Source organism: Octopus sinensis, linkage group LG25 (genome assembly GCF_006345805.1).
Source record: "Octopus sinensis linkage group LG25, ASM634580v1, whole genome shotgun sequence".
Lineage (NCBI taxonomy): Eukaryota > Metazoa > Mollusca > Cephalopoda > Octopoda > Octopodidae > Octopus > Octopus sinensis.
Window position 1 is genome coordinate 13,458,875 of NC_043021.1, and position 23,668 is coordinate 13,482,542.

The 23,668-nt window shown below is 37.7% G+C and overlaps 1 protein-coding gene across 1 annotated transcript in view; it reads right to left on the reverse strand.

Annotated features, from left to right (window-relative positions):
* The window catches only part of LOC115224317 (LIM domain kinase 2), a 248,799-nt gene that overhangs the window by 215,144 nt on the left and 9,987 nt on the right, over positions 1 to 23,668 (reverse strand). The window lies entirely within an intron of this gene.

Consider the following 23,668-nt stretch of genomic DNA (forward strand, 5'->3'; position numbering starts at 1 on the left):
TCACACTATTGTTAGCTTATATGTCTGTCAAAGGTTTTTGTCACACATCTTGTGTCCTCCTAAGAAACACTCTGCCCATGTTCTCCTTTTGTCCTGCTTATTCTATTTTGTCCTTCTGTGGTACGCATGTATACACATCGATATACAAGAGTAAGATCCAGGAATCTAAGTGAAAGAAGTCTGTAAGCTTCAAACAGTCCGTGGCAGGTACAGAAAGTGGATAGTACACAATAAGGTGTTCTTGGCCTGATGATTAGCTAAGTTGAGTACCTATCATTGAATAATTATTACATCAGATGATTAGCTAGCTAAGAAACATATCTAGCCTGGGTTTTACCCATTCCTCTCCCTCAATTTAATATATTTTTTGCTGTATTGCTTATTCATTATTTATTATTGATCTTCAATAAAAATGAAGCTGTGTCCTTTAATTTGCTGCTTTTCTAGACACAAACCAAGAAGATATCTTGCAGAACAGTCATTATTTTAATGAAATGCATCTTGTAATCACTTGAAAAGACACATCTATACCAGTGGATACTCCTAAACCAGTTGTTAAGTATCCCACCAATGAGGGATCAATGCTAAATGGATCAAAACAATTGTAGTGATTAATAAACATTCTCATATCTTCCATCTTCCATCTCTCTCATTCATCAAATATATATTCTTCACTCTTTTACTTGTTTCAGTCACGTGACTGTGGCCATGCTGGAGCACCGCCTTTAGTCGAGCAAATCGACCCCAGGACTTATTCTTTATAAGCCTAGTACTTATTCTATCAGTCTTTTATATATATATATATATATATATGTATATATATATATATATATGTATATATATGTATATATATATATATATATATATACACACACGCGCACATAATTAAGGGATTAGCAAAAAGTTGTGTCACCACATACCGAAAATTTAGAAATAGCAGTCAAAACCACCAATTCTTTTACTACAATTCTTTTACTACAATATATCTCCATAATTGAGATAATGGGGTTTTTTCCATACCGAAGCTACTTAGTAAAATTTATTAATTATTAAATAATAATTCTTTGCCCTATATCTATAATGATATATATATATATATATATATATAATCACCCGAAATTGCGAGGATGATCCGGTTCTTGACTGAAGATTGAAGGCTTTGAACGTCCCGTCCGTGTTTTTTGTATCGTCATCTAAATGTTTTGCGTTCTTGTCCCAGTTTGTATTTTTTTACACACACACACACATATATATATATATATATATATATATATATATAATATATATATATATATAGGTTGTATATATATATTTTCTCCAAATTTTATAAAGTTTACATTTCATATGTATATTTAGGTTTTATATAAATATTTTCTCCAAATTTTATAAGGTTTATTTAGGTTTTATATACATATTTTCTCCAAATTTTATAGGTTTCATATGTACATTTAGGTTTTATAAACATATTTTCTCCAAATTTTATAGGATTTAGATAAATATATATATATATATATATATATTTAGGTTGTATATTTTTTTATACTTTTACTTGTTTCAGTCATTTGACTGCAGCCTTCTCCAAATTTTATAGGGTTTATATATATATATTGGATTTTATATACATATTTTCTCCAAATTTTATAGGTTTCATATGTATATTGGCGCAGGAGTGGCTGTGTGGTAAGTAGCTTGCTAACCAACCACATGGTTCTGGGTTCAGTCCCACTGCGTGGCATCTTGGGCAAGTGTCTTCTGCTATAGCCCCAGGCCGACCAATGCCTTGTGAGTGGATTTGGTAGACGGAAACTGAAAGAAGCCTGTCGTATATATGTATATATATATGTATGTGTGTCTGTGTTTGTCCCCCTAGGATTATTTGACAACCGATGCTGGTGTGTTCACGTCTCCGTCACTTAGCGGTTCAGCAAAAGAGACCGATAGAATAAGTACTGGGCTTACAAAGAATAAGTCCCGGGGTCGATTTGCTCAACTAAAGGCGGTGCTCCAGCATGGCCGCAGTCAAATGACTGAAACAAGTAAAAGAGAAAGAGAAAGAGAATATTTAAGTTTTATATACATATTTTCTCAAAATTTTATAGGATTTTTATCTATTTAGGTTTTATATACAAATTTTTTTCTGAATTTTTCAAGTTTTATATATATATATTTTCTCTAAGTTTTTAACTTTACAATGTAGTTTTACTTTCAGTTTTTCACCCAGAATACTTTGGTAGTCTTTTATTTGACTCCATTGAGCCATAAAGTCAAAATTCCTTAAAAACCAACAACTGTACAGTAGGGTGTGGTTTGGAGAAGATACAGCATATATTTCTAGCAGGTTGAGTGACCACGTAGAAGCTCTCTCACTGGCTGTTGTTGAGGTTGCTGTTGCTGTTGTTTATGGTATTGGTGTTATGATTAATCCATAATATATCATTAGTTCGGTGGTCATGGTCATTCGTAAAGTAATACTTTGCACACATAATAACATGGATAATGAATGATGCAACAGCAACAATGGGAGCTGCAACAAGAAGAACAACAGCGGCAGCAGTAACAACAACAACAACAACAACAACAACAACAACAACAGCAGCAGCAACAACAACAACAACAACAGCAGCAGCAGCAGCTATCAGAACACCAACAATAACAACTATCAGACCACCACCACCACCACCACCAACAAAACAACAACAACAACAACAACAACAACAACAACAGCAACAGCAGCCATTCAAGAATTTGGACCTGGAGATCTCCATTTCCAGCGACTTGACTTCGAGGGCCACCTCCCAGTGGTGTCGGACGTCAGTGAAGAGCCCCGACGACCCCAGTTTTTTTTTTCCAAGGTCTGGGGTCTCCCACCCCTAAGTCCTAGATCATCACCTAATCACCCTTACCTGTCTTGTTGCTTAGCAACAACAACAACAACCACCAACAACAACTGTAGCAACAGCAGCAACCATGACAACAACAACAGCAACAGCAAAAGCAGCAATGATGACAACAACAACAACACCAATACCAGCTATCAGAACACCAACACCGCCACCACCATCACCACCCACAACAACAGAAGTAGCAGCAGTAGCAGCAGCAGTGACAACAACAACAACAACAACATCAGAACACCACCAACACCAATAACAAAACCTATACTACAACCACCACCACCACCAATAACAATTAGCAGAATACCACCAACATCACTGCCACCACCATAAACAACAACACCAGAAATAACAGCTATCAGAGTACCACCACAGCCAACAACAGCAACAACAACATTAACAGTAACTATAACACCAACACTATAAGCCAAAAAAAAAACAGAACACCACTAGCATTAACAACAACAACAACAAAAATCATTTTCCATGTACAACAACAACAGCAACAACAACAGGCTTCTGATTGGATTAATACTGCTGCAAAATAAACTCTTTCATATGACCTACACCACTGATGGAACGGATTGTTGTAGTTGTTGCTACTACTTTTATATACAGTAGGGTGGAGGCAAAACCTTACAGTGAGGACCAGATTAAATCCATTGGGTTACTGCTGCTGTTGTTGGTGGTGGTGTTGTCATTTAACTGTTTAGCATTCAGATTACTCTGCCAGACGTAACATTGGTTTCAAATTTGGCACAAGTCCAGCAGTTCTGGGCAAGTGAGGTCGATTACATTGACCCCAGTGCATAACTGGTACTTATTTTATCAACCCCGAAACAATGAAAGACAAAGTTGACTTCAGCAGAATTTGAACGCAGAACGTCAAAGACAAGTGAAATGCTGCCAAGCATTTTGCCTGGTTCTGCCAGCTGGCCGCCGTATGGCCATTTAATATTGATTTCAAACTGTGACACAAGGCCAGCAATTTTGGGGGAGGGGGTAAGTTGATTACATTGACCCCAGTACTCAACTGGTACTTGTTTTATCCACCCCAAAAGGTTGAAAGGCAAAGTCGGCCTCAGCAGAATTTGAACCCAGAATAAAATGTCACTAAGCATATTCTCTGGTGTGCTTACAATTCCACCAGCTTGCAGTCCACAATAATAATAATGGTTTCAAATTTTGGCACAAGGCCAGCAATTCTGGGGGAGGGAGTAAGTTTATTACATTGACCCCAATACTAAACTGGTACTCATTTTACAAACCCTGAAAGGATGAAAGGCAAAACTGACCTCAGCGGAATTTGAACTCAGAATGTAAAGACATGCAAAATGCTACTAAAGCATTTTCTCCAGCATGCTAATGATTCTGCCAGCTTGCCACTTTTGCCTAAAGTAATATTGCATACGTACCAGTGGCAGATGCAGGGGTCTTGCCCTAGTTGCCCAGGCAACACTCTTTCTAGCTGACACCAAAAAAATCAGGACCAGGGTTTTACTAACAGTTTCACAGCATCACTGTTTTGTATGTTAGAGTTCATAAAAATGGGTCCATTTGTTATGCATTGCAATTCCCACCTTATATAGTATTTTTTTTCAAAACTTTTGGGGAACATCCAAAAATATCTTGAAATACTAAAGAGTAAATTTATTCAATAAAATCGCCATTGGATTCAACCACAGCCTCTAGATGACTTCAGAATCTCCTGCAACTCTTCTGGATGGTCTCCTTGTTTAAGTTGGTAAATGCTGCCATAATCTTTGCCGTCAGTTCATCTTTGGTGTTACAAGGAGTTTTGTTGGTCTCTCACTCAACTGTTTCAGAGTCCAGTAACAAAGCCAATTCTTGCTCAAATGATCTCAAATTTCAACATGTGTAAAAGCTAAGTTTGGATCAGGCATGCCAGTGATAGGGACAATGTGCTGTTGAAATGGCCATCATGTTCACCGGACTTGACATCTTGTGATTTTTTTTTCTATAGGATTATGTGAAAAGATTAGTCTATCTCCCTGCTCTTCCTCCAAGCCTAAAGGAACACATGCAGAGAATCACTTAGGTGCTGAAGAATGTTACGCAAGACATGCTACAGCATGTTCGGCAGGAACTGGACAACCGACTTGATGTGTGTCGTGTCACAGGTGGTGCGCCTATTGAACATTTGTGAAGCTTTGTGAAATCAATTATAAAATTTACAACCCTCTGGAGGCTTTGTTCGAACTTTGATAAATAAATCATTTATTGTTCAACATGAAAACTGTTTAATTTCGTTTGGCTCAGACACGTAGTTACTCACATGTTCACATTTCAAATAATTCTTTTGTTCTTTTCTTTTTCTTTTACTTGTTTCAGCTGTTTGACTGTGGCAAGGCTGGAGAACTGCTTTAAAGGGTTTTTTTTTTTTAGTTGAAGAAATCAGCCATAGGACTTATTCTTTGTAAGCTTAGTACTTATTCTATCATTTTTTTTTTCTGAACTGCTAAGTTACAGGGACATAAACGCACCAACATCGGTTGTCAAGTGTTGGTGGGGGGACAAACACAGACACAAAGACACACACATAAATATATATACATAAATATATATACAATGGGCTTCTTTCAGTTTCCATCTACCAAATCCACTGACAAGACTTTGGCTGGCCCAAGGCTATAGTAGAAGACATTTGCCAACAGTGTCACACAGTGGAACTGAACTTAGAACCATGTGGTTGGGGAACAAACTTCTTAGCTCACAGCCGTGCCTGTGCCTATCATCATCATCAACATCAATATTTAACGTTCGTTATCAATGCTAGCATGGGTTGGACAGTTTGACCAGGGCTGGCAGGCTGGAATGCTGCACCAGACTCCAGTCTGATATATTTATTAGCCTCACAGAGAAAGTAAGCTTCATATGTAATTGATACACTAAAGCAATATGCACTATCAAAACACCGGAAGTAGATTCTCTTAAATGCCTGCACGACATGCTGGAAATTGCCAATAGCTTTTGTTGCCTTGGAGATGTAATTAGCAAAAGTGGCTGCTCTGAAAGTATAGTAGCCAGGGTAGGAGCAAGTTGGAAGAAGCTCAGTGAGCTACCACCACTGCTGGAGACAAAGGTCTTATCTCTCAGAGGAAAGGGCAGATTGTATGACACTTGTGTTAGAATTGTGATGCTGCATGGTAGTGAGACATGGGTTTTGAATGCAGGGGTCTTGAGAAGACCAGAAAGAAAGAATTGAAGCTTGTATGCTCTGTTGGATGTGCAAATTTAAGTGCGTAATGAATGACAAAGTTCAAATGTGTACCTCTGCATGATACCTTGGACAAGTGCCTTCCACTATAGCCAACTAAAGCCTGGTTAGTGAATTTGTTAGATGGAAACTGAAAGAAGCCCATCATGTGTGTGTGTGTGTGTACATTTGTGTCTGTATTTGTCGCCCCACCACCCACTGCTTAACAACTGGTCTTGGTGTTTGCATCCCTGTAACTTACCAGTTTGGCATAAGAGACCAATGGGAAAAGTACTAGGCTTAAAAAAAAACTAAGTAGTGAGATTGATTCACTTGACTAAAACCTATGAAGGCAGTGCCCCAGCATGACCTCAGACTAATGACTGAAACAAGTAAAAAGATAAAGGGTATAGTTACATCTGACCCTTTATATTGTAGTTGTGACATTTGATGTTTTGTAACAGGATTTAAACAAAGATGCCCCTCTCCCCATTGTAGCGATCGTGTCACTTTTTTCCTGCAATGTGTAACGACAAGAAAGACACACACACACGCATGAACGCACGTAGATGTGGTTCACAAGACACCTATACATGTCCTGCTGTGGCTAATGACAAAAGCAAAATTATTATTGTAATTGTTGTTCATCAGTTTCCATGAATGAATAAACACAAATCATAACAGAAAAGATTAGATATGATATGCATGCAACACACACTCAGAACATACAGATGAAAGAACTGCCATTAAGCATTTTGCTCTTCATGCTAACAATCCTTCCAGCTTACTATCTTAAAACCAAGAAATACTAGTTTCAAATTTTGGCACAAGGCCAGCAATTTGGGGGGAGGATCTAAGTCGATTAGACAGACCCCAGTGTGTAACTGGTACTTATTTTATCAAATCCCAAAAGGATAAAAAGCAAGGTTGACCTCAGAGATATTTGAATTCTGAACGTAATTTAGTGGTTCGGCCAAGAACCTAGTGAGGTTACCATACGGCTTGTATGACTAAGATACCCATTGACTGAGTGAGGCTGCTGCAGAGAGGGGGACAATTTTATGCTAAGAGATGAGAGGTTAGAATAAGAGAGAAGAGACCAGAGCATTTTACCCAGTGTGTTAAAAAGGTCTGCCAGTCTGCTGCCTTGAAAACAAGAAAAATAGACCCTCAATAGTAACTTTTCAGTTTTAAAATATATATTGAAACTTAAAACACATCCTAAACAGCTTAAAAAATGACATCAATGATCGCATTGAACAATACAGCCATCTTACATACACGGTCTGACAAAGAAAAAAACAATTTTTAAAAAAATGACACGGTAATGGATGGAAGGATGCTGATCCATAGGTTTGCCCAGTCAAGGTTGACCTGGGGCTAAAAAAAAAATAACAGCAACAAATTGATTGAATGTTCTTGTTCCAACTGTTTCTTCAAATCAATGTGGCTACTGAGGCCTTGTTTTGATTCAGTGATTTCTGTATTTTTAAACATTGGCGTACTTTTATGATTGTTGCAGTCAGCTTCTTCACATACATCAATATGAGGGGATGGTTGTTTTCGTCGTTGTTGTTGTTGTTGTTGCGGTGGTGGTGGTGGTGGTGTTGCTGGAGGTGGCGGTGGTAGTTTGTTGCCAGTTATTAGAGTTTTTCTAATTGTTTTGCATTATTATCGAAACAGTTGCTTTCGTTGTTATTGGATAATATTTTACAATATGCATGAATTGCTGTGCATGTCTTTGCTGTGTGTGCATGTATATACATACATATATATATATATATATTATATATATATATATATATATATATATATACGAGCAAAATGGCTCCCATCCAATGGACGGTGCTGAATCATATCTGCTGAATAAAAAGCAATCAGTGTTTTCTTTTCATTAAAAAATAATTAAGCATGCCTTTATTCTAATAAAATTTTTGGTTTCGTTAAACGAAATTAAGGCAAAAAAAACTTCTTGAGAAACCAAATAGTCTTTCCTTCCTTTAAAGAAAAGTTTGAAGAAAATATCTCTTTTGCATCTTACTTTTTTGGTCTCTTAAATATACTGCATTTTGTGGCATTATTTCAAGCCAGCCGGCTTTTTTTGCACAAACTGCACATGCATTTTTCTTGCATACGCATAGTATCGATTGATACAGCTGATGTACTTGCATGTACAAATGCACATTCCCATGGCTTTATCAATGTAATCTTTTCAAGACTTATACATGCCCTGATACCATCAGTATCTACATATCTAATTTGAGCGCAATCGGATGGAGGATGCCCGAAATCCAAGAAAACACACACACAGACAGACAGAACAGATTTTATATAATAGATATATACTTGTTTAAGTATATATATATACACAAAAATTATTATAATTATAAACATAATTATAATTAAGGCTTAGCAAAATTGCTTCACCACATATCGAAATTTAGAAATAACAGTTAAATACTATTCTACTACCATAAGATATCTCCCAGACAGCAATACTCTCAACTCACAGAGGCAAAGAGAAAAAAATAACGAATCCACCCAGCTTTGATTAACTATATACACGTTTCTGGATTGAAGATATGTAAAATAACTCATACCTTATTTCTGTCATCAGAATAGTATTTCAATTATAAATTTGAGAGCACTAGTTATCAAGATATTTATTCGACCAAGCACCATTGGACAAAATTAATATCCCAAAAACCAGTACTTCTGAATTTATACAGACAAATTATATATATCTATGTATATATACGTACACTTTTACTTGTTTCAGTCATTTGACGGCGGCCATGCTGGAGCACCACCTTTAGTCGAACAAATCAACCCCAGGGCTTATTCTTTGTAAGCCTAGTACTTACTCTATCATTCCCTATTTGCCGAACCACTAAATTACAGGAACTTAAACACACCAATATCGGCTGTCAAGCAATGGTGGGAGACAAACACAAATACACACATTAAACATATACATACACACACACACACATATATAAATATATATATATATATACAACAGGCTTCTTTCAGTTTCTGTCAACCAAATCCACTCACAAGGCTATGGTCGGCCTGAGCTACAGTAGGAGACGCTTGCGCAAGGTTCCACACAGTGGTACTGAACTCAGAACCATGTGGTTGGGAGGCAAAGTTCTTACCACACAGCCCAGCCACTCCTGCATCTATATATATATATACATATATATTTATTTTATCTAGTTTCAGCTCACGAGTTGTGGCCATGCTGGGGCACCACCATATATATATATATACATATTTTATTCATATTGAGAGAGATATCTCATTTATTCAAGCCTACCACATGGGACATTGGTGTTTGTCTCCTCTTTGAATGGTGTTTTCATCCAAGAAGGAAACAAACACCAACACCCCCATGTGACAAACTTGAATAATGATTGTAAGACATCTCTCTCAGCATGTAACCAATGGTAGCCTAATTAATCCACAATTAAAGAATATTTATCCGTCAATGCAGTGGTGAACACTCATTCCAACTGTTCAATATTAACGTGCTTGCGTGTGTGTGTATGTGTGTGTCTGTGTGTTTGTGCGTGCATGTGTGCACTACACCACATGGTTCTGGATTCAGTTCCACTGTGTGGCACCTTGGACAAGTGTCTTCTACAATAACATGGGCCAACCAAGGCCTTGTGAGCAGATTTGACAGACAGAAACTGAAAGAAGCCAGTCGTGTGTGTGTGTGTGTGTGTGTGTGTGTGCACGCCTGTATTTGTCTCCCACTACAGCTTGACAACTGGTGTTGGTTTATTTACATCCCCATAACATAGCAGTTTGGCAAAAAGAGACCAACAGAATAAATATCAGGCCAAAAAGGAAAAGAGAAGTATTTTGTCCAGGGGGGGATTTTGTCCGGGAGGGGGGATTTTGTCCAGGAGGGGGGATTTTGTCAGGGACGAGGGATTTTGTCAGGGAGGGAGGATTTTGTCCAGGAGGGGGATTTTGTCCAGGAAGGGGATTTTGTCCGGGAGGAGGGATTTTGTCAGGGAGGGAGGATTTTGTCCAGGAGGGGGATTTTGTCAGGGAGGGAGGATTTTGTCCAGGAGGGGGGATTTTGTTAGGGAGGAGGGATTTTGTCAGGGAAGGGGGATTTTGTCCAGGAGGGGGGATTTTGTCCAGGAGGGGGATTTTGTCCGGGAGGGAGGATTTTGTCCAGGAGGGGGGATTTTGTCCAGGAGGGAGGATTTTGTCCAGGAGGGGGGATTTTGTCAGGGAGGAGGGATTTGTCTGGGAGGAGGGATTTTGTCCTAGTACCATGTGTTTTTGTGTATTAAAGTGTGTGTGAGTGTATGTATGTTTGTTTAGTAAAGTGTGTGTGTATGTGTGTATGTGTGTGTATGTATGTGTGTGTGTGTATGTGTGTGTATGTGTGTGTATGTGTGTGTGTGTAGTCTGCATGTTAATACACATGTTTGCATGTTTTGTGCATTAAAAAAACATCTTAATGTACAAACCATGCGATCATGTATATTAAAATAGGCACATACATGCAAACTAGACACACACACACACACACACATGCCTGAACACACACACACTCTTTACTAAACACACACACATACACATTCTTTACTACATAAACACATACACTCACATACATACACCTCTATACATATACAGGATTATATTGACACAAAAAATGTTTTGTTTCTTTTCTTCCCTTCTTCCATCTCTCCCTCCCTCTTTCTTTGCTCAGTCCCTCTCTCTCTCTCTCTCTCTCTTTCACTTTCCTTGCTACGTCTCTCGCTTTCTCTTTTCCTCTCTCTCCTTCTTTACTGTGTCTCTTTCTCTCAATAATTCTTTTTCTCCTGTCCTATCTCTCTTTTCCAATATTTCTTTTACTTCATCTTCATCTCTCTCTCCCTTCCTACCTTTCTTTTTTTCCAATGATTCTTCTCCCCCCCATCCTCTCTCTCTCTCTCTCTCTCCCCATCCTTCTCCCTCTCAATATTTCTTTTACTTCATCCTTCTCTATCTCTCTTCCTCCTCTCTCCCTCCCTCCCTCTCCAACCCACCTCTCTCAATAATTCTTTTCCAGTTCAGACAATCTTATGTAATATACACTTCATCAGATTAACTGCTAGACACTGTTTTAATGTCTTATATTACTACCGCCTCCTCCACTCCATCTTCCAGACAATAAGCCCTCATTATTATTGTTGATTGTGGTGGCGGTGGCGGTGGTGGTGGTGGAGAATACCAGGAAAAAATAAAATTTCTTCTGAACTAAAGTCCAGCTGCATTTTTGTCTGGGATAGGTTTCACTCAATTACTGGGATTAGTTTAAGCCACCACACTCCTTCCGCCAAAATTTGTCACATTATCTCCATGACAAAAATCTTTATTAGCTCAGCAAGAATTATGGAAGGCAGTGGCAAGCTGGCAGAATCGCTAGCATGCCGGACAGAAATGCTTTTAACAGCAGTTCGTCCATCTTTATATTCAGTGTTCAAATTTCACTGATGTCGGCTTTGCCTTTCATCTTTTCGGGGTCAATGAAAATAAGGACCAGTGGAGCACTGGAGTTGATGGAATCAACTAGTACTCTTCTACAAAATTTCAGGCCTTGTGCCTATAGTAGAAAGGATTATTATCATTATTATTATTACTATTATGGCACATAAAAAGCACCATCTGAACGTGGCCGATGCCAGCACCACCTAGACTGGCTTCCGTGCCGGTGGCACGTAAAATGCACCAATCCGATCGTGGCCGTTGCCAGCCTCGCCTGGCACCTGTGCAGCTGGCATGTAAAAAGCACCCACTACACTCACGGAGTGGTTGGCATTAGGAAGGGCATCCAGCTGGAGAAACACTGCCAGATCAGACTGGAGCCTGGTGCAGCCTTCTGGCTTCCCAGATCCCCGGTCGAACCGTCCAACCCATGCTAGCATGGAGAACGGACGTTAAACGATGATGATGATGATGATGATTATTATTATTATTAAGAAGGTGGTGAGGTGGCAGAATCATTAGTACGCTGGGCAAAATGCTTAGCAGTATTTCGTCTGCCACTATGTTCTGACTTCAAATTCAGCCGAGGTCAACTTTGCCTTTCATCCGATGAAGACATTCGAAGGGATGCCGACACAAGACCGCTTAACAAAATCATCACAGAATGGAGATTAAAACTAGCAAGTTACATAGTTTGGCTACCAAAATGACACCAAAAAGCTTTCAAGTGGACACCACTGGAAGGAAAAAGAAAAGCAACAAGTACATGGTGCACAATATGTAGGTTTTGGCTGCCCTGCAGTAGCTATAGTGACTGACCCCTTCCTTAAATACAACATTCCTTCAATCACAGCAAACACAAGTATAATATGGTGGTGGTCCTGTAAGGTCCACAGACCCCACACTATACCACTGACAAGCAATCCCCAGTAGTTGACTGGTATTTTATTTTCTTAATGCCCCAGAGGAATGTAAGATAAAGTTGACATAGGAGGGATTTGAACCCAGAAGGTAACAAGGGATTTTTGCCTGACACTCTACCGATTCAACCAATTCACCACAGTGACAATTATTATGAAGACACTGCTAAAAATAGCAGTGAAGTAACCCTTAAATTACACTCTATATTCCTGAAAAAGAGACATACACACTGAATGATATATTCCCAAGTAGCCAGGGCATAACAAACCAGGGAATAATAAATATGAGAATATCCCTGGTATAAAGAACAGAATGAGAAGAATCTGTCCTGTGCATTTGTTTCACAATTCTAAGAATATTACCAAATATGAAAGAGACTACAACAAGGCTGGTGCCACCAGCTGTAACTATGTGACTGGGGGAAAAAAAACCTTCAGAAAAATTACTGCATGGTCATGGGTGGATTGCCTTTGTTTATAGGTCTAGTTCATCAGAGCAGTTTTGTGATTAAACAACAACAACAACAACAACAACAACAAACATATCATTTTGCGTTTTATGAAGAGAAATCACAAGGACTGTGGGATGGTGAAGTGACTCTTATGGACAAGTAGTTCTTAGGATAAACAATAAATTGATATCATATAAATATATATAAACATAGGCACAGGAGTGGCTGTGTGGTAAGTAGCTTACTTACTAACCACACGGTTCCGGGTTCAGTCCCACTGTGTGGCAGCTTGGTCAGGTGTCTTCTACTATAGCCTCAGGCCAACCAAAGTCTTGTGAGTGGATTTGTTAGATGAAAACTGAAAATGTAAATATTTTCTTACTTTTATCCAAAATTAATTTCACAAATTTGTCTTCACTTTGTTTTTTAACCCTTTCGATACCAATCCAGCTGAAACTGCCGCTGGCAGTGTAGTACAAATGTCTTGTTTTCGTAAGCTTTGAATTAAAATCTTCCACCAAACCTTAGTCACAATTTATGTTCCTAACACTAGCTTAATGATAACTAAGTTATTTACTAAATTCTTTGTTGTATTTAAAATTAATTGAAAGAAACACAGAGCCTCTCAATAGAAATATGGTAACAAAAGGGTTAATATATATATACACTACTACTGATGCTATATAAAAAGTACTTGCAGGTGCCACACAAAAAGCACCCATTACACTCTGTGTAAGGGTTGGTGTTAGGAAGGGCATCCAGCTACAAAAACCATGCCTAACTAAACATGATAGATAGATGGATGGATGGATGGATGATGATAATATCTCTTGATATTTTGACACTCCTTGTAAGTATGGGAGATAACTACACATATATTTTGGTCTTATTAGACCTCCACAGTGAAAGACCAAAACATGTCTACGGTTGTCTCTTATGATGTCAAAATACTATTCAAACCATTATTAGTCAATGACTAATATAAATGTTTCTTCCCCAAAAATAAATTCTAAATTCGTTTTTCAATTTCTATTTGCATGAAGCATTGAAATGCTACCATTTGCCAAACTATTGTTCCTCCATGAGGATGGAGTCTAAGAATAAATTATTCTTTGAATACCCCTCTTTCTCTCTCTCTCTCTCTCTCTCTCTCTCTCTCTGTATATATATGTATGTGTGTGTGTGTGTGTGTGTGCATGTATGTATCTTTGTATGTATATATATATATATATATATATATATACATACACATACATGTGTTTATATATGCACATGTGTATGTATATATATATATGTATATACACACACACCACACACACACACACACACACACACACACCACACACACACACACATATATATATATATATATATATAGACACATTATACAGAGAGAGAGAGAAAACTAGATAGATTTGTGTGTATGTACATAGATATGTCTGTAAATGCATGTATATAAATGCAAGTATTTATATATCTATATCTATATATATATATATACACACATACAAAGACACACACACACACACATACATATACTACAGACATCATACACTTAACAAGTACTGCATCTATACTACTTTAAGGGAATATAGTTCACACACATAAATATGCATATATACATGTAGGACAAGTACACACACACACGCACACACACACCACACATACACACAGATGTACAGATAGAAGCAGTGTGTATGACCTAGATCCATAACAGATTAGAGTCTTGTAAACACAAATAAGTCTTTGAAAGCAAAACAACTAGATTCTCTCGCAGACTTTTAACACACAAACATAAATGATTAGTTATGTACTAGTTTTTAGTTAGCAGCAGCAAAAATAATAATAATTAATAATAATAATAATAATAATATAATAATAATAATAATAATAATAATGATAATAATAATAATAATAATAACAAAAATGATAATAATAATGGTTTCAGATTTTGCCACGAGGGCAGCAATTTGGGGCGGGGAGGGGAGGAGTCGATTACATTGAGCCCCAGTGTTTAACTGGTACTTATTTTATCAACCCCGAAAGGATGAAAGGTACAGTCGACTTTGGCAGAATTTGAACTCAGAACGTAGCAACGGGTGAAATACTTCTAAGCATTTTGTCCAGCGTGCTAACGATTCTACTAGCTCACCACCTTAATAATAATAATGATAATAATAATAATAATAATAATAATAATAATAATAATAATAATAATCCTTTCTACTATAGGCACAAGGCCTGAAATTTTGGGGGAGGGGTTTAGTCGATTAGATTGACCTCCCCACCCCCTCCATGTTCAACTGGTACATATTTTATCAATCATGAAAGAATGAAAGGCAAAGTCAACCTTGGCAGAATTTGAACTCAGAATGTAAAGACAGAGGAAATGCCATGAAGCATTTTGCCTGGCATGCTAATGTTTCTGCCAGCTGGCTGCCTCAATAATAATAATAATAATAATAATAATCCTGAAATTTGGGGGAGGGGTATAGTTGACCCCAGTACATTGACCCCAGTACTCAACTGGTACTTAATTTATCAATCCCAAAAGGATGAAAGGCAAAGTTGACTTCAGGGGAATTTGAACTCAGAACGTAGTGGCAGACAAAATGCCACTAAGCATTTCACCCAGTGTGCTAAAGATTGTGACGACGACGATAAATAACAATAGGCCAGATATAGTCATCAGAGATCATCAAGAAAAAAACTGTTTTCTAACTGATGTATCAATACCAACAAATGACAATGTTTCTCTAAAAGAAATGGAGAAACTTTCAAAATAAAATTATATTATATATTATATATATAATATAATGCATATACATCTATATATTTATTTATGCATGTATGTATATATAGATAAATAGGTAGACTGATAGATATGCACAGACAGACAGAGAGACAGAAAGATAGATATATTTATATATGATCTGTGCAAAAATATATATATACATAATCACAAACACAAATATAAACTTATACATACGCACACATCTATATGTCTATATATGACATGTAAACACCCAAAGACTGTCAATTTATGTCACTTTGCAAGAATGTCTAGCCAACTTCCTCATTGTCTAATTCTACAATCTTCAATGCTAACGTCAACCCTCCAGCCATGACTACAACATCTAAATCTGTTAGTCAGAGAATACATTCACACAAGCTAAATGAGACATCCATATACTTGAAAATTACAATAAATTAAACCAAGTTTTAATGCTTGGATACATATAAATAACACAAGTTGTATTTGGCTGATGTGAACTGTTAGACAGGTGGGAGTGTGTGTGTGTGAGTGTGTGCATATACATATATATATATATGGCGCACAAGTGGCTGTGAGGTAAGTAGCTTGCTTACCAGCCACATAGTTCTGGGTTCACTCCCATTGCGTGGTACTTTGGGCAAGTGTCTTCTACTATAGCCTTGGCCCAACCAAAGCCTTGTGAGTGGATTTGGTAGACAGAAACTGAAAGAAGCCCGACATATATATGTATGTATATATATATATATAATATATATATATATATATATACAACTTATAAATAAGGGCAAACGAAAAAATTTCTAATGCCAAATATGCTGAAATTGGAACTATTTTCCATAACCATATAATTTTTCACAATATACACGCTACTCGAAAATAGGTCGACAGAAATTTCTAAAAAATACCTTTAAAGGCCATTGATAAAATTTTTTTTCGAAAAAATTTTATTCTACATTAAATATATATATATATATCATCATCATCATCATCATCATTTCATCATTTAGCGTCCGTTTTCCATGCTAGCATGGGTTGGACGGTTCAACTGGGGTCTGTGAAGCCGGAAGGCTTCATCAGGCCCAGTCAGATCTGGCAGTGTTTTGACTGGGCCTATATATATATATGTATGTATGTGTATATGTTTGTGTGTTTGGGCCCCATCTGCAAGGTCATGTGCTGTTTATCTCACTCAATAATGATGATAATAATATGGAAAATTTGAAAGTACTAAATTGACATTGACCCTTTAGCATTCAAACCATACATATTCAGTCAAAATATTCTCCCCAGCTTCTCTTCCCTACCTTGTTGCAATGTCATTGTAAGAATTTAAAAGAAAAACAAATCAGAGCCAATGCATGATTTAAATCAAAACAATGTGATTAAATAAGCATAATATTTGATAGAATGATCTAAATTGTGAGTGCTAAAGGGTTAAATTGCCCCCAACTTCCCTACCCTACCTGGCAAATCCTCCACCTGCGTATTTGAGTACAGTGAGGTCATTCACCCACGCACCCTATACCACTAGCAAGAGCAACAATAATAATAACAATAATAGTGAAGGCGCATGGGTCAGTGGTTAGAGCGTCGAGCTTATGATCGGCTGCGTGTTGTGTTCTTTAGCAAGACACTTTATTTCACGTTGCTCCAGTTCACTCAGCTGTAGAGGTGGGTTGCGACGTCACAGGTGCTAAGCTGTATCTGCTGTTGCCTTTCCCTTGTATAATACTGGTGGCATGGAGAGGGGAGGCCGGTATGTATGGGCGGCTGCTGGTCTTCCATAAACAACCTTGCCCAGACTTGTGCCTGGGAGGGTAACTTTCTAGGTGTAATCCGATGGTCAGTCATGACCAAAGGGGGTCTCCTCCTCCTCAATAATAATAATAATAATAATAATAATATAATAATAATAATAATCCTTTCTACTATAGGCACAAGGCCTGAAATTTAGTGGAGAGGGTTAGCCAATCACATCAACCCACTGTTTCACTGGTACTTATTTCATTGACCCCGAAAGGATGAAAGGGAAAGTCGACTCTAGTGGAATTTGAACTCAGGACATAGACACGGACGAAATGCCAATAAGCATTTCACCCAGCTTGCGAACAATTCTTCTTTCTTTATTGCCCACAAGGGGCTAAACATAAAGGGGACAAACAGGGACAGACAAAGGGATTACATCGATTACATTGACCCCCAGTGCGTAACTGGTACTTAATTTATCGACCCCGAAAGGATGAAAGGCAAAGTCGATCTCGGCAGAATTTGAACTCAAAACGTAACAGCAGACGAAATACCACTAAGCATTTCGCCCAGCGTGCTAACAATTCTGCCAGCTTACCGCCTTAACGATAACAATAATAATCCTTTCTATTATAGGGACAAGGCCTGAAATTTGGTGGGGAGGGGACTAGTCAATAACATTGACCCCAGTACTCAAAACTGGTACTTATTTTATTCACCCTGGAAAGATCAAAGACAAAGTTGACCCGAGCAGAATTTGAACTCAGATTATAAGGATGGACAAAAGACCACTAAGCTTGTTGTCCAGCATGCTAACAATTCTGCCAGCTTGCCCTCTTAATAATAATAATAATAATAATAATAATAATAATAATCCTTTCTACTATAGGCACAAGGACTGAAATTTTGGGGGATGGGGCCAGTCAATTAGATCAACCCCAGCACGCAACTGGTACTTAATTTATCGACCCCCACCCCCTGAAAGTATGAAAGGCAAAGTCAAGCTTGGCAGAATTTGAACTGAGAATGTAATGACAGGCAAAAGGAACCACTAAGCTTTCTGTCCATCATGCTAACAATATCTGCCAGCTTGCTATAATAATAATAATAATAATAATAATAATAATAAAATTTAAAAGCCCACCATCCCCAGAATGAAGGTCATTAAAACTAAATTAAATTCCAGTAAAGCTAGTTTGCTTGAAATGTCCAGCCAGAACATCTGTCCACACCATAGCAAAGCTTCTTGTTGCCTTACAGGTGAAAATACTTCACAACTGGTACCTACCTGCCTACTTACTTACCCTCCTACCTATCCACCTGCTTGCCTCACACTATTGCTCAAGCACCTCCCCACCAACAATCACTAAGAACACCACTCCACTACTAAATCTCTACCACCAATCTTAAAGTATCCACTTTTGGCTTTAGAAGTAAGCTATTCAAGGGTGAGGAGCGAGAGAGAGAGAGAGAGAGAGTGAGAGAGGGGGAGTGGAAAGGAGGAAGAGTTTGAGAGTGATAAAAAGAGAGAGGGAGAGAAGGAGTGGAAAGGGGGAAGAGTTTGAGAGTGATAAAGAGAGAGAGTGAGAGGGGGTGGAAAGGAGGAAGAGTTTGAGAGTGATACAGAGAAAGAGAGTGAGAGAGGGAGTGGAAAAGGGGAAGAGTTTGAGAGTGATAAAGAGAGAGAGAGACAGAGGAAATGATAAAGAGAAACTAGTAAAGAGAGACATGTGAATGGTAAAGAGAGAATACATAAAACAGAGAGATAGGGAGAATGCAATAAAAAGACAGGCAGACAGACAGACAGACAGAGACAAAGTGGAAAGCCCAGGAATATAGAGTGTGAAAGACAAAGAAAGAGAGAGAGAGGGAAGAAGAACAGCAACAGAGAGAGAGAGAGAGAGAGAGAAACTTGAAAGCAGTGATATCTATCTATCTACATTATAGATATATATGAGAGAAGAGAGAGAGGGAAGGGGTAAAGAGACAGAGAGAAAAATATAGGGAGTGGTAAAAAGAGAGACAGAAAGGATGTAAAACAGAGACAGAGGTTGTGCAGAAAGGAGAGAGAGAGAGAGAGGGGCTGAGAAAGAGGACAGTTATTTAGGTGATCTAATTAAAAATGAAGCCCCCACCTACTTCCCTCCACTCGCGTCCTGTACATCAAATATCAATAAAGTATATGATTTGAAATGTAAAGTAATCTTTTTGGGGGGCTTGTTTTTTTTCCAAAAACATATAGGTGCAGGCATGGTTGTGTGGTAAGAAGCTTGCTTCCCAACGACATGGTTCCTGGTTCAGTCCTATTGTGTAGCACCTTGGGGGCAAGTGTCTTCTACTATAGCCTCAGGTCAATCAAAGCCTTGTGAGTAGATTTGGTAGACAGAAACTAAAAGAAACCCATCGTGTATATATATCAGTGCTTTTCAAACTTTTTGCTGGAGCGGAACCCCAAGGAAACATTCCACTGGCTCAAGGAACCCCTGTGCAATAATTTAATAGTCTTATGCATACATATCTGCACAGGAGAATTAAAAATTACTGCCGATTTTAGCAGTTTTGTAACTTCTTGCGGAACCCCTGGACTGTACTGGCGGAACCCTGGTCGAAAACCACTGATATATATATATAGGCCGTTGTCCATGCAACATTGATATCCCTCACTCTGTCTGTAAAATCTTGTATCCCTGCCGTAAGGCTTCATTTCCACACACACCAGCTTAATTTAATTCGTCCTTAGTCGAAAGACACCTGTTGCTATGTCCTGTTATTATTTTTATTGTATTTGTGTAACATTGTCCGTTTTTTTCCATCCTTGTTTTTGTATACATTCACTGCTTTCTTCCAAAGAATCTAATGCTCTTAGCTTAGTTTTTCCTTGGGGCTGGCCAGATTGGAGCAATCTCGAGTATAACCAGCCGAAATTGCAAAGATAATCTGGAACTCGACTGAGGAAAGAAAACTCCGAATGACCCGTCCTTGTTTTCTTTGTATCGTCTATCTGGATGTTTTGTTGTCCCCTTTTTTTGTATCACCTAACTATCTGGATGTTTTGCATTCTTGTCCCATTTTGTATTTATATATATATATATATATATATATATAATATATATATATACATACATGTGTGTGTTTGTCTGTCCCACCATCACTGCTTCACAACCGGTGTTGGTGTATTTACATCCCTGTAACTTAGCAGTTCAGCAAAAGAGATTGATAGAATAAGTACTTATTTTCCTTGTCATCATAGAATAAGTACTTATTTTCCTTTGGCGTTAGGAAGGGCATCCAGCTGTAGAAACATTGCCAGATAAGACTGGAGCCTGGTGCAGCCTTCTGGCTTCCCAGATCCCCGGTCGAACCGTCCAACCCATGCTAGCATGGAGAACGGACGTTAAACGATGATGATGATGATGATGATGATGATGATGATGATGATCAAGTATGGAGGATCTTTTGTTGAGCTTTCACTTTCCGATTCCTTTTTGCTTCATACTAAATTGAAAAATTTTCACTTAATTTTAAAATTTCATAAAGTGGAAGACGAAACAGAAAAGATCCGGGATGTGGCTTTGAAGGGCCGCTCAATATGTTTACTTTTCAAAAGTAAGATAAAATTGTATGGTTATGAGATGGGCAGACGCGATAGAAAGAGAGATAGGAAAACAGGAAAAAATAGGAAAAACGTACAGAAGACAAGGAGAGAAACCGGGAAACAGGGATAGTTATCTATGTATATGGAGAGGGGTTGAGGTAAGAATCAGAGAGAAGGCACAGTGCAGTCTGAACGGCACGCTTAACGGAAAAATTGGCGTGAATTGTAACAGCACGGCCCGCCTAATGATGGTCCATATCTCATGCAGCTCGCTTCTCGAAAAATGTTGACCATGCCTGCGTTAGCGAGTGGTAAAGAGATGGATAGAGTGGTGGAGAGAGAGCTAGGAAGAGTGTAAAAGAGAGAGAGAGCGAGAGAGGCTGCGGATAAAAAGAGAGAGAGATAGAGGCTGCGCAGAAAAGAGAGAGAAAGAGAAGCTGAGAAAGAGGACAATTATTTAGGTGAACTAATTAAAAACGAAACCCCTCCCCCCGACTCCACTCAAGTCCTGTACATCAAATATCAATAAAATATGGTTTGAAATTAAATGCAAGGTAAACTTAATATACATATATACAGACAGACAAACAGATATTCTTTTATAAAAATACAGATGTTCCTAACGTTACATTGCTTTTTTTCAAGTCACCAAAATAAAAACATAATAATAGCAATAACAAAGAAATAAAATATAAAAACTTATGCATTATTAATCAATTAATTATTCACGTTATTGTCGCACGGCACATAGTCTTGTCTTACATTATAAAATATAACATTTTTTTTTAACGCATATAATATATGTATACGTGCGCTTAAAGATATTCCATTCAAGTTTATATTAACAGACAGTGTAGGTGAGTGTACAGTATGTACGTGACAATAAATCAGAGAAAAAAAGGAAAAGGAGAGAGTGGATCAGTTGTATACATATATATATACACATATATATATATATATATATATATATATATATATATATATATATATATATATACTTTATTTAAAGTAGCAGAAAATTCAACAAAACCTGTTACTCTGAGTTTCACATTCCCGTTCGTCGGACAGTTTTTGCTAGAATATTCTAGCAAAACTGTCCGACGAATATTCTAGCAAAACTGTCCGACGAACGGGAACGTGAAACTCCGAGTAACATGTTTGTTGAATTTTCTGCTGCTTTAAATAAAGCATATTACTCTACCACTGGTATTTGAGTACTCTTTTTTCCACCTTGTTTCACATTTATGTGTTTACTCCGGTATATATATATATATATATATTATATATATATATATATATATAATATATATATATATATATTATATATATATATATATATGTGTGTGTGTAGTTATATACTGAAAGAAATATATGGATACATTTATACTCATGAACACAAAAATATGGGCAGATGGCAGATGTGTGCGAAAACAACTGTACGGGGTACATGTAGAAAACAATATGGAATTCAATATAGCGAGAAAGCAGCATATAAAGAACTTTATATTATTGAAATATACCGGGTGTGTGTGTGCGTGTGTGCGCGAGCTTGTTTACCAACCACATAATTCTGGGTTCAGTCCCACTGCGTGACACCTTGGGTAAGTGTCTTCTACTATAGCCTCGGGCCGACCAAAGCCTTGTGAGTGGATTTGGTAGACGGAAACTGAAAGAAGCCCGTCGTGTATATGTATGTGTGTGTTTGTGTGTCTGTGTTTGTCCCCCTAGCATTGCTTGACAACCGATGCTGGTGTGTTTATGTCCCCGTCACTTAGCGGTTCGGCAAAAGAGACTGATAGAATAAGTACTGGGCTTACAAAGAATAAGTCCCGAGGTCGAGTTGCTCGATTAAAGGCGGTGCTCCAGCATGGCCGCAGTCAAATGACCGAAACAAGTAAAAGAGTAAAGAGTATATGAAGTAAGGAAGAAATTATAAGGGGTGCATGTATAATACAAGCTACACAAAAAATATGCGGATGCATACTCGGCGATTTACTTGAAGGTTAGTTTATTTAGGGAGTATAGAGGAGTTAAATATGGAAAGGTGGGGGGGAAAGTCATTGAGCAAACATCTATGTGTGTGTGTGGGTGGGTGTGGGTGTGTGTGTGCGGCAATTTAAAGTGCGTGTGTAGTTAAATTACTTATATATATATATATATATACCGGAGTAAACACATAAATGTGAAACAAGGTGGAAAAAAGAGTACTCAAATACCAGTGGTAGAGTAATATGCTTTATTTAAAGTAGCAGAAAATTCTACAAAACCTGTTACTCTGAGTTTCCCGTTACCGTTCATCGGACAGTTTTTGCTAGAATATTCGTCGGACAGTTTTGCTAGAATATTCTAGCAAAAACTGTCCGACGAACGGGAACGTGAAACTCAGAGTAACAGGTTTTGTAGAATTTTCTGCTGCTTTAAATAAAGTATATATGTATATATATATATATATATATGTATATATGTATATATATATATATATATGTATATATATATATAATATATATATATATATATATACACACACACACACACACATACACACACAAATGAGCCTGTGTGTGTGTTTATTGTA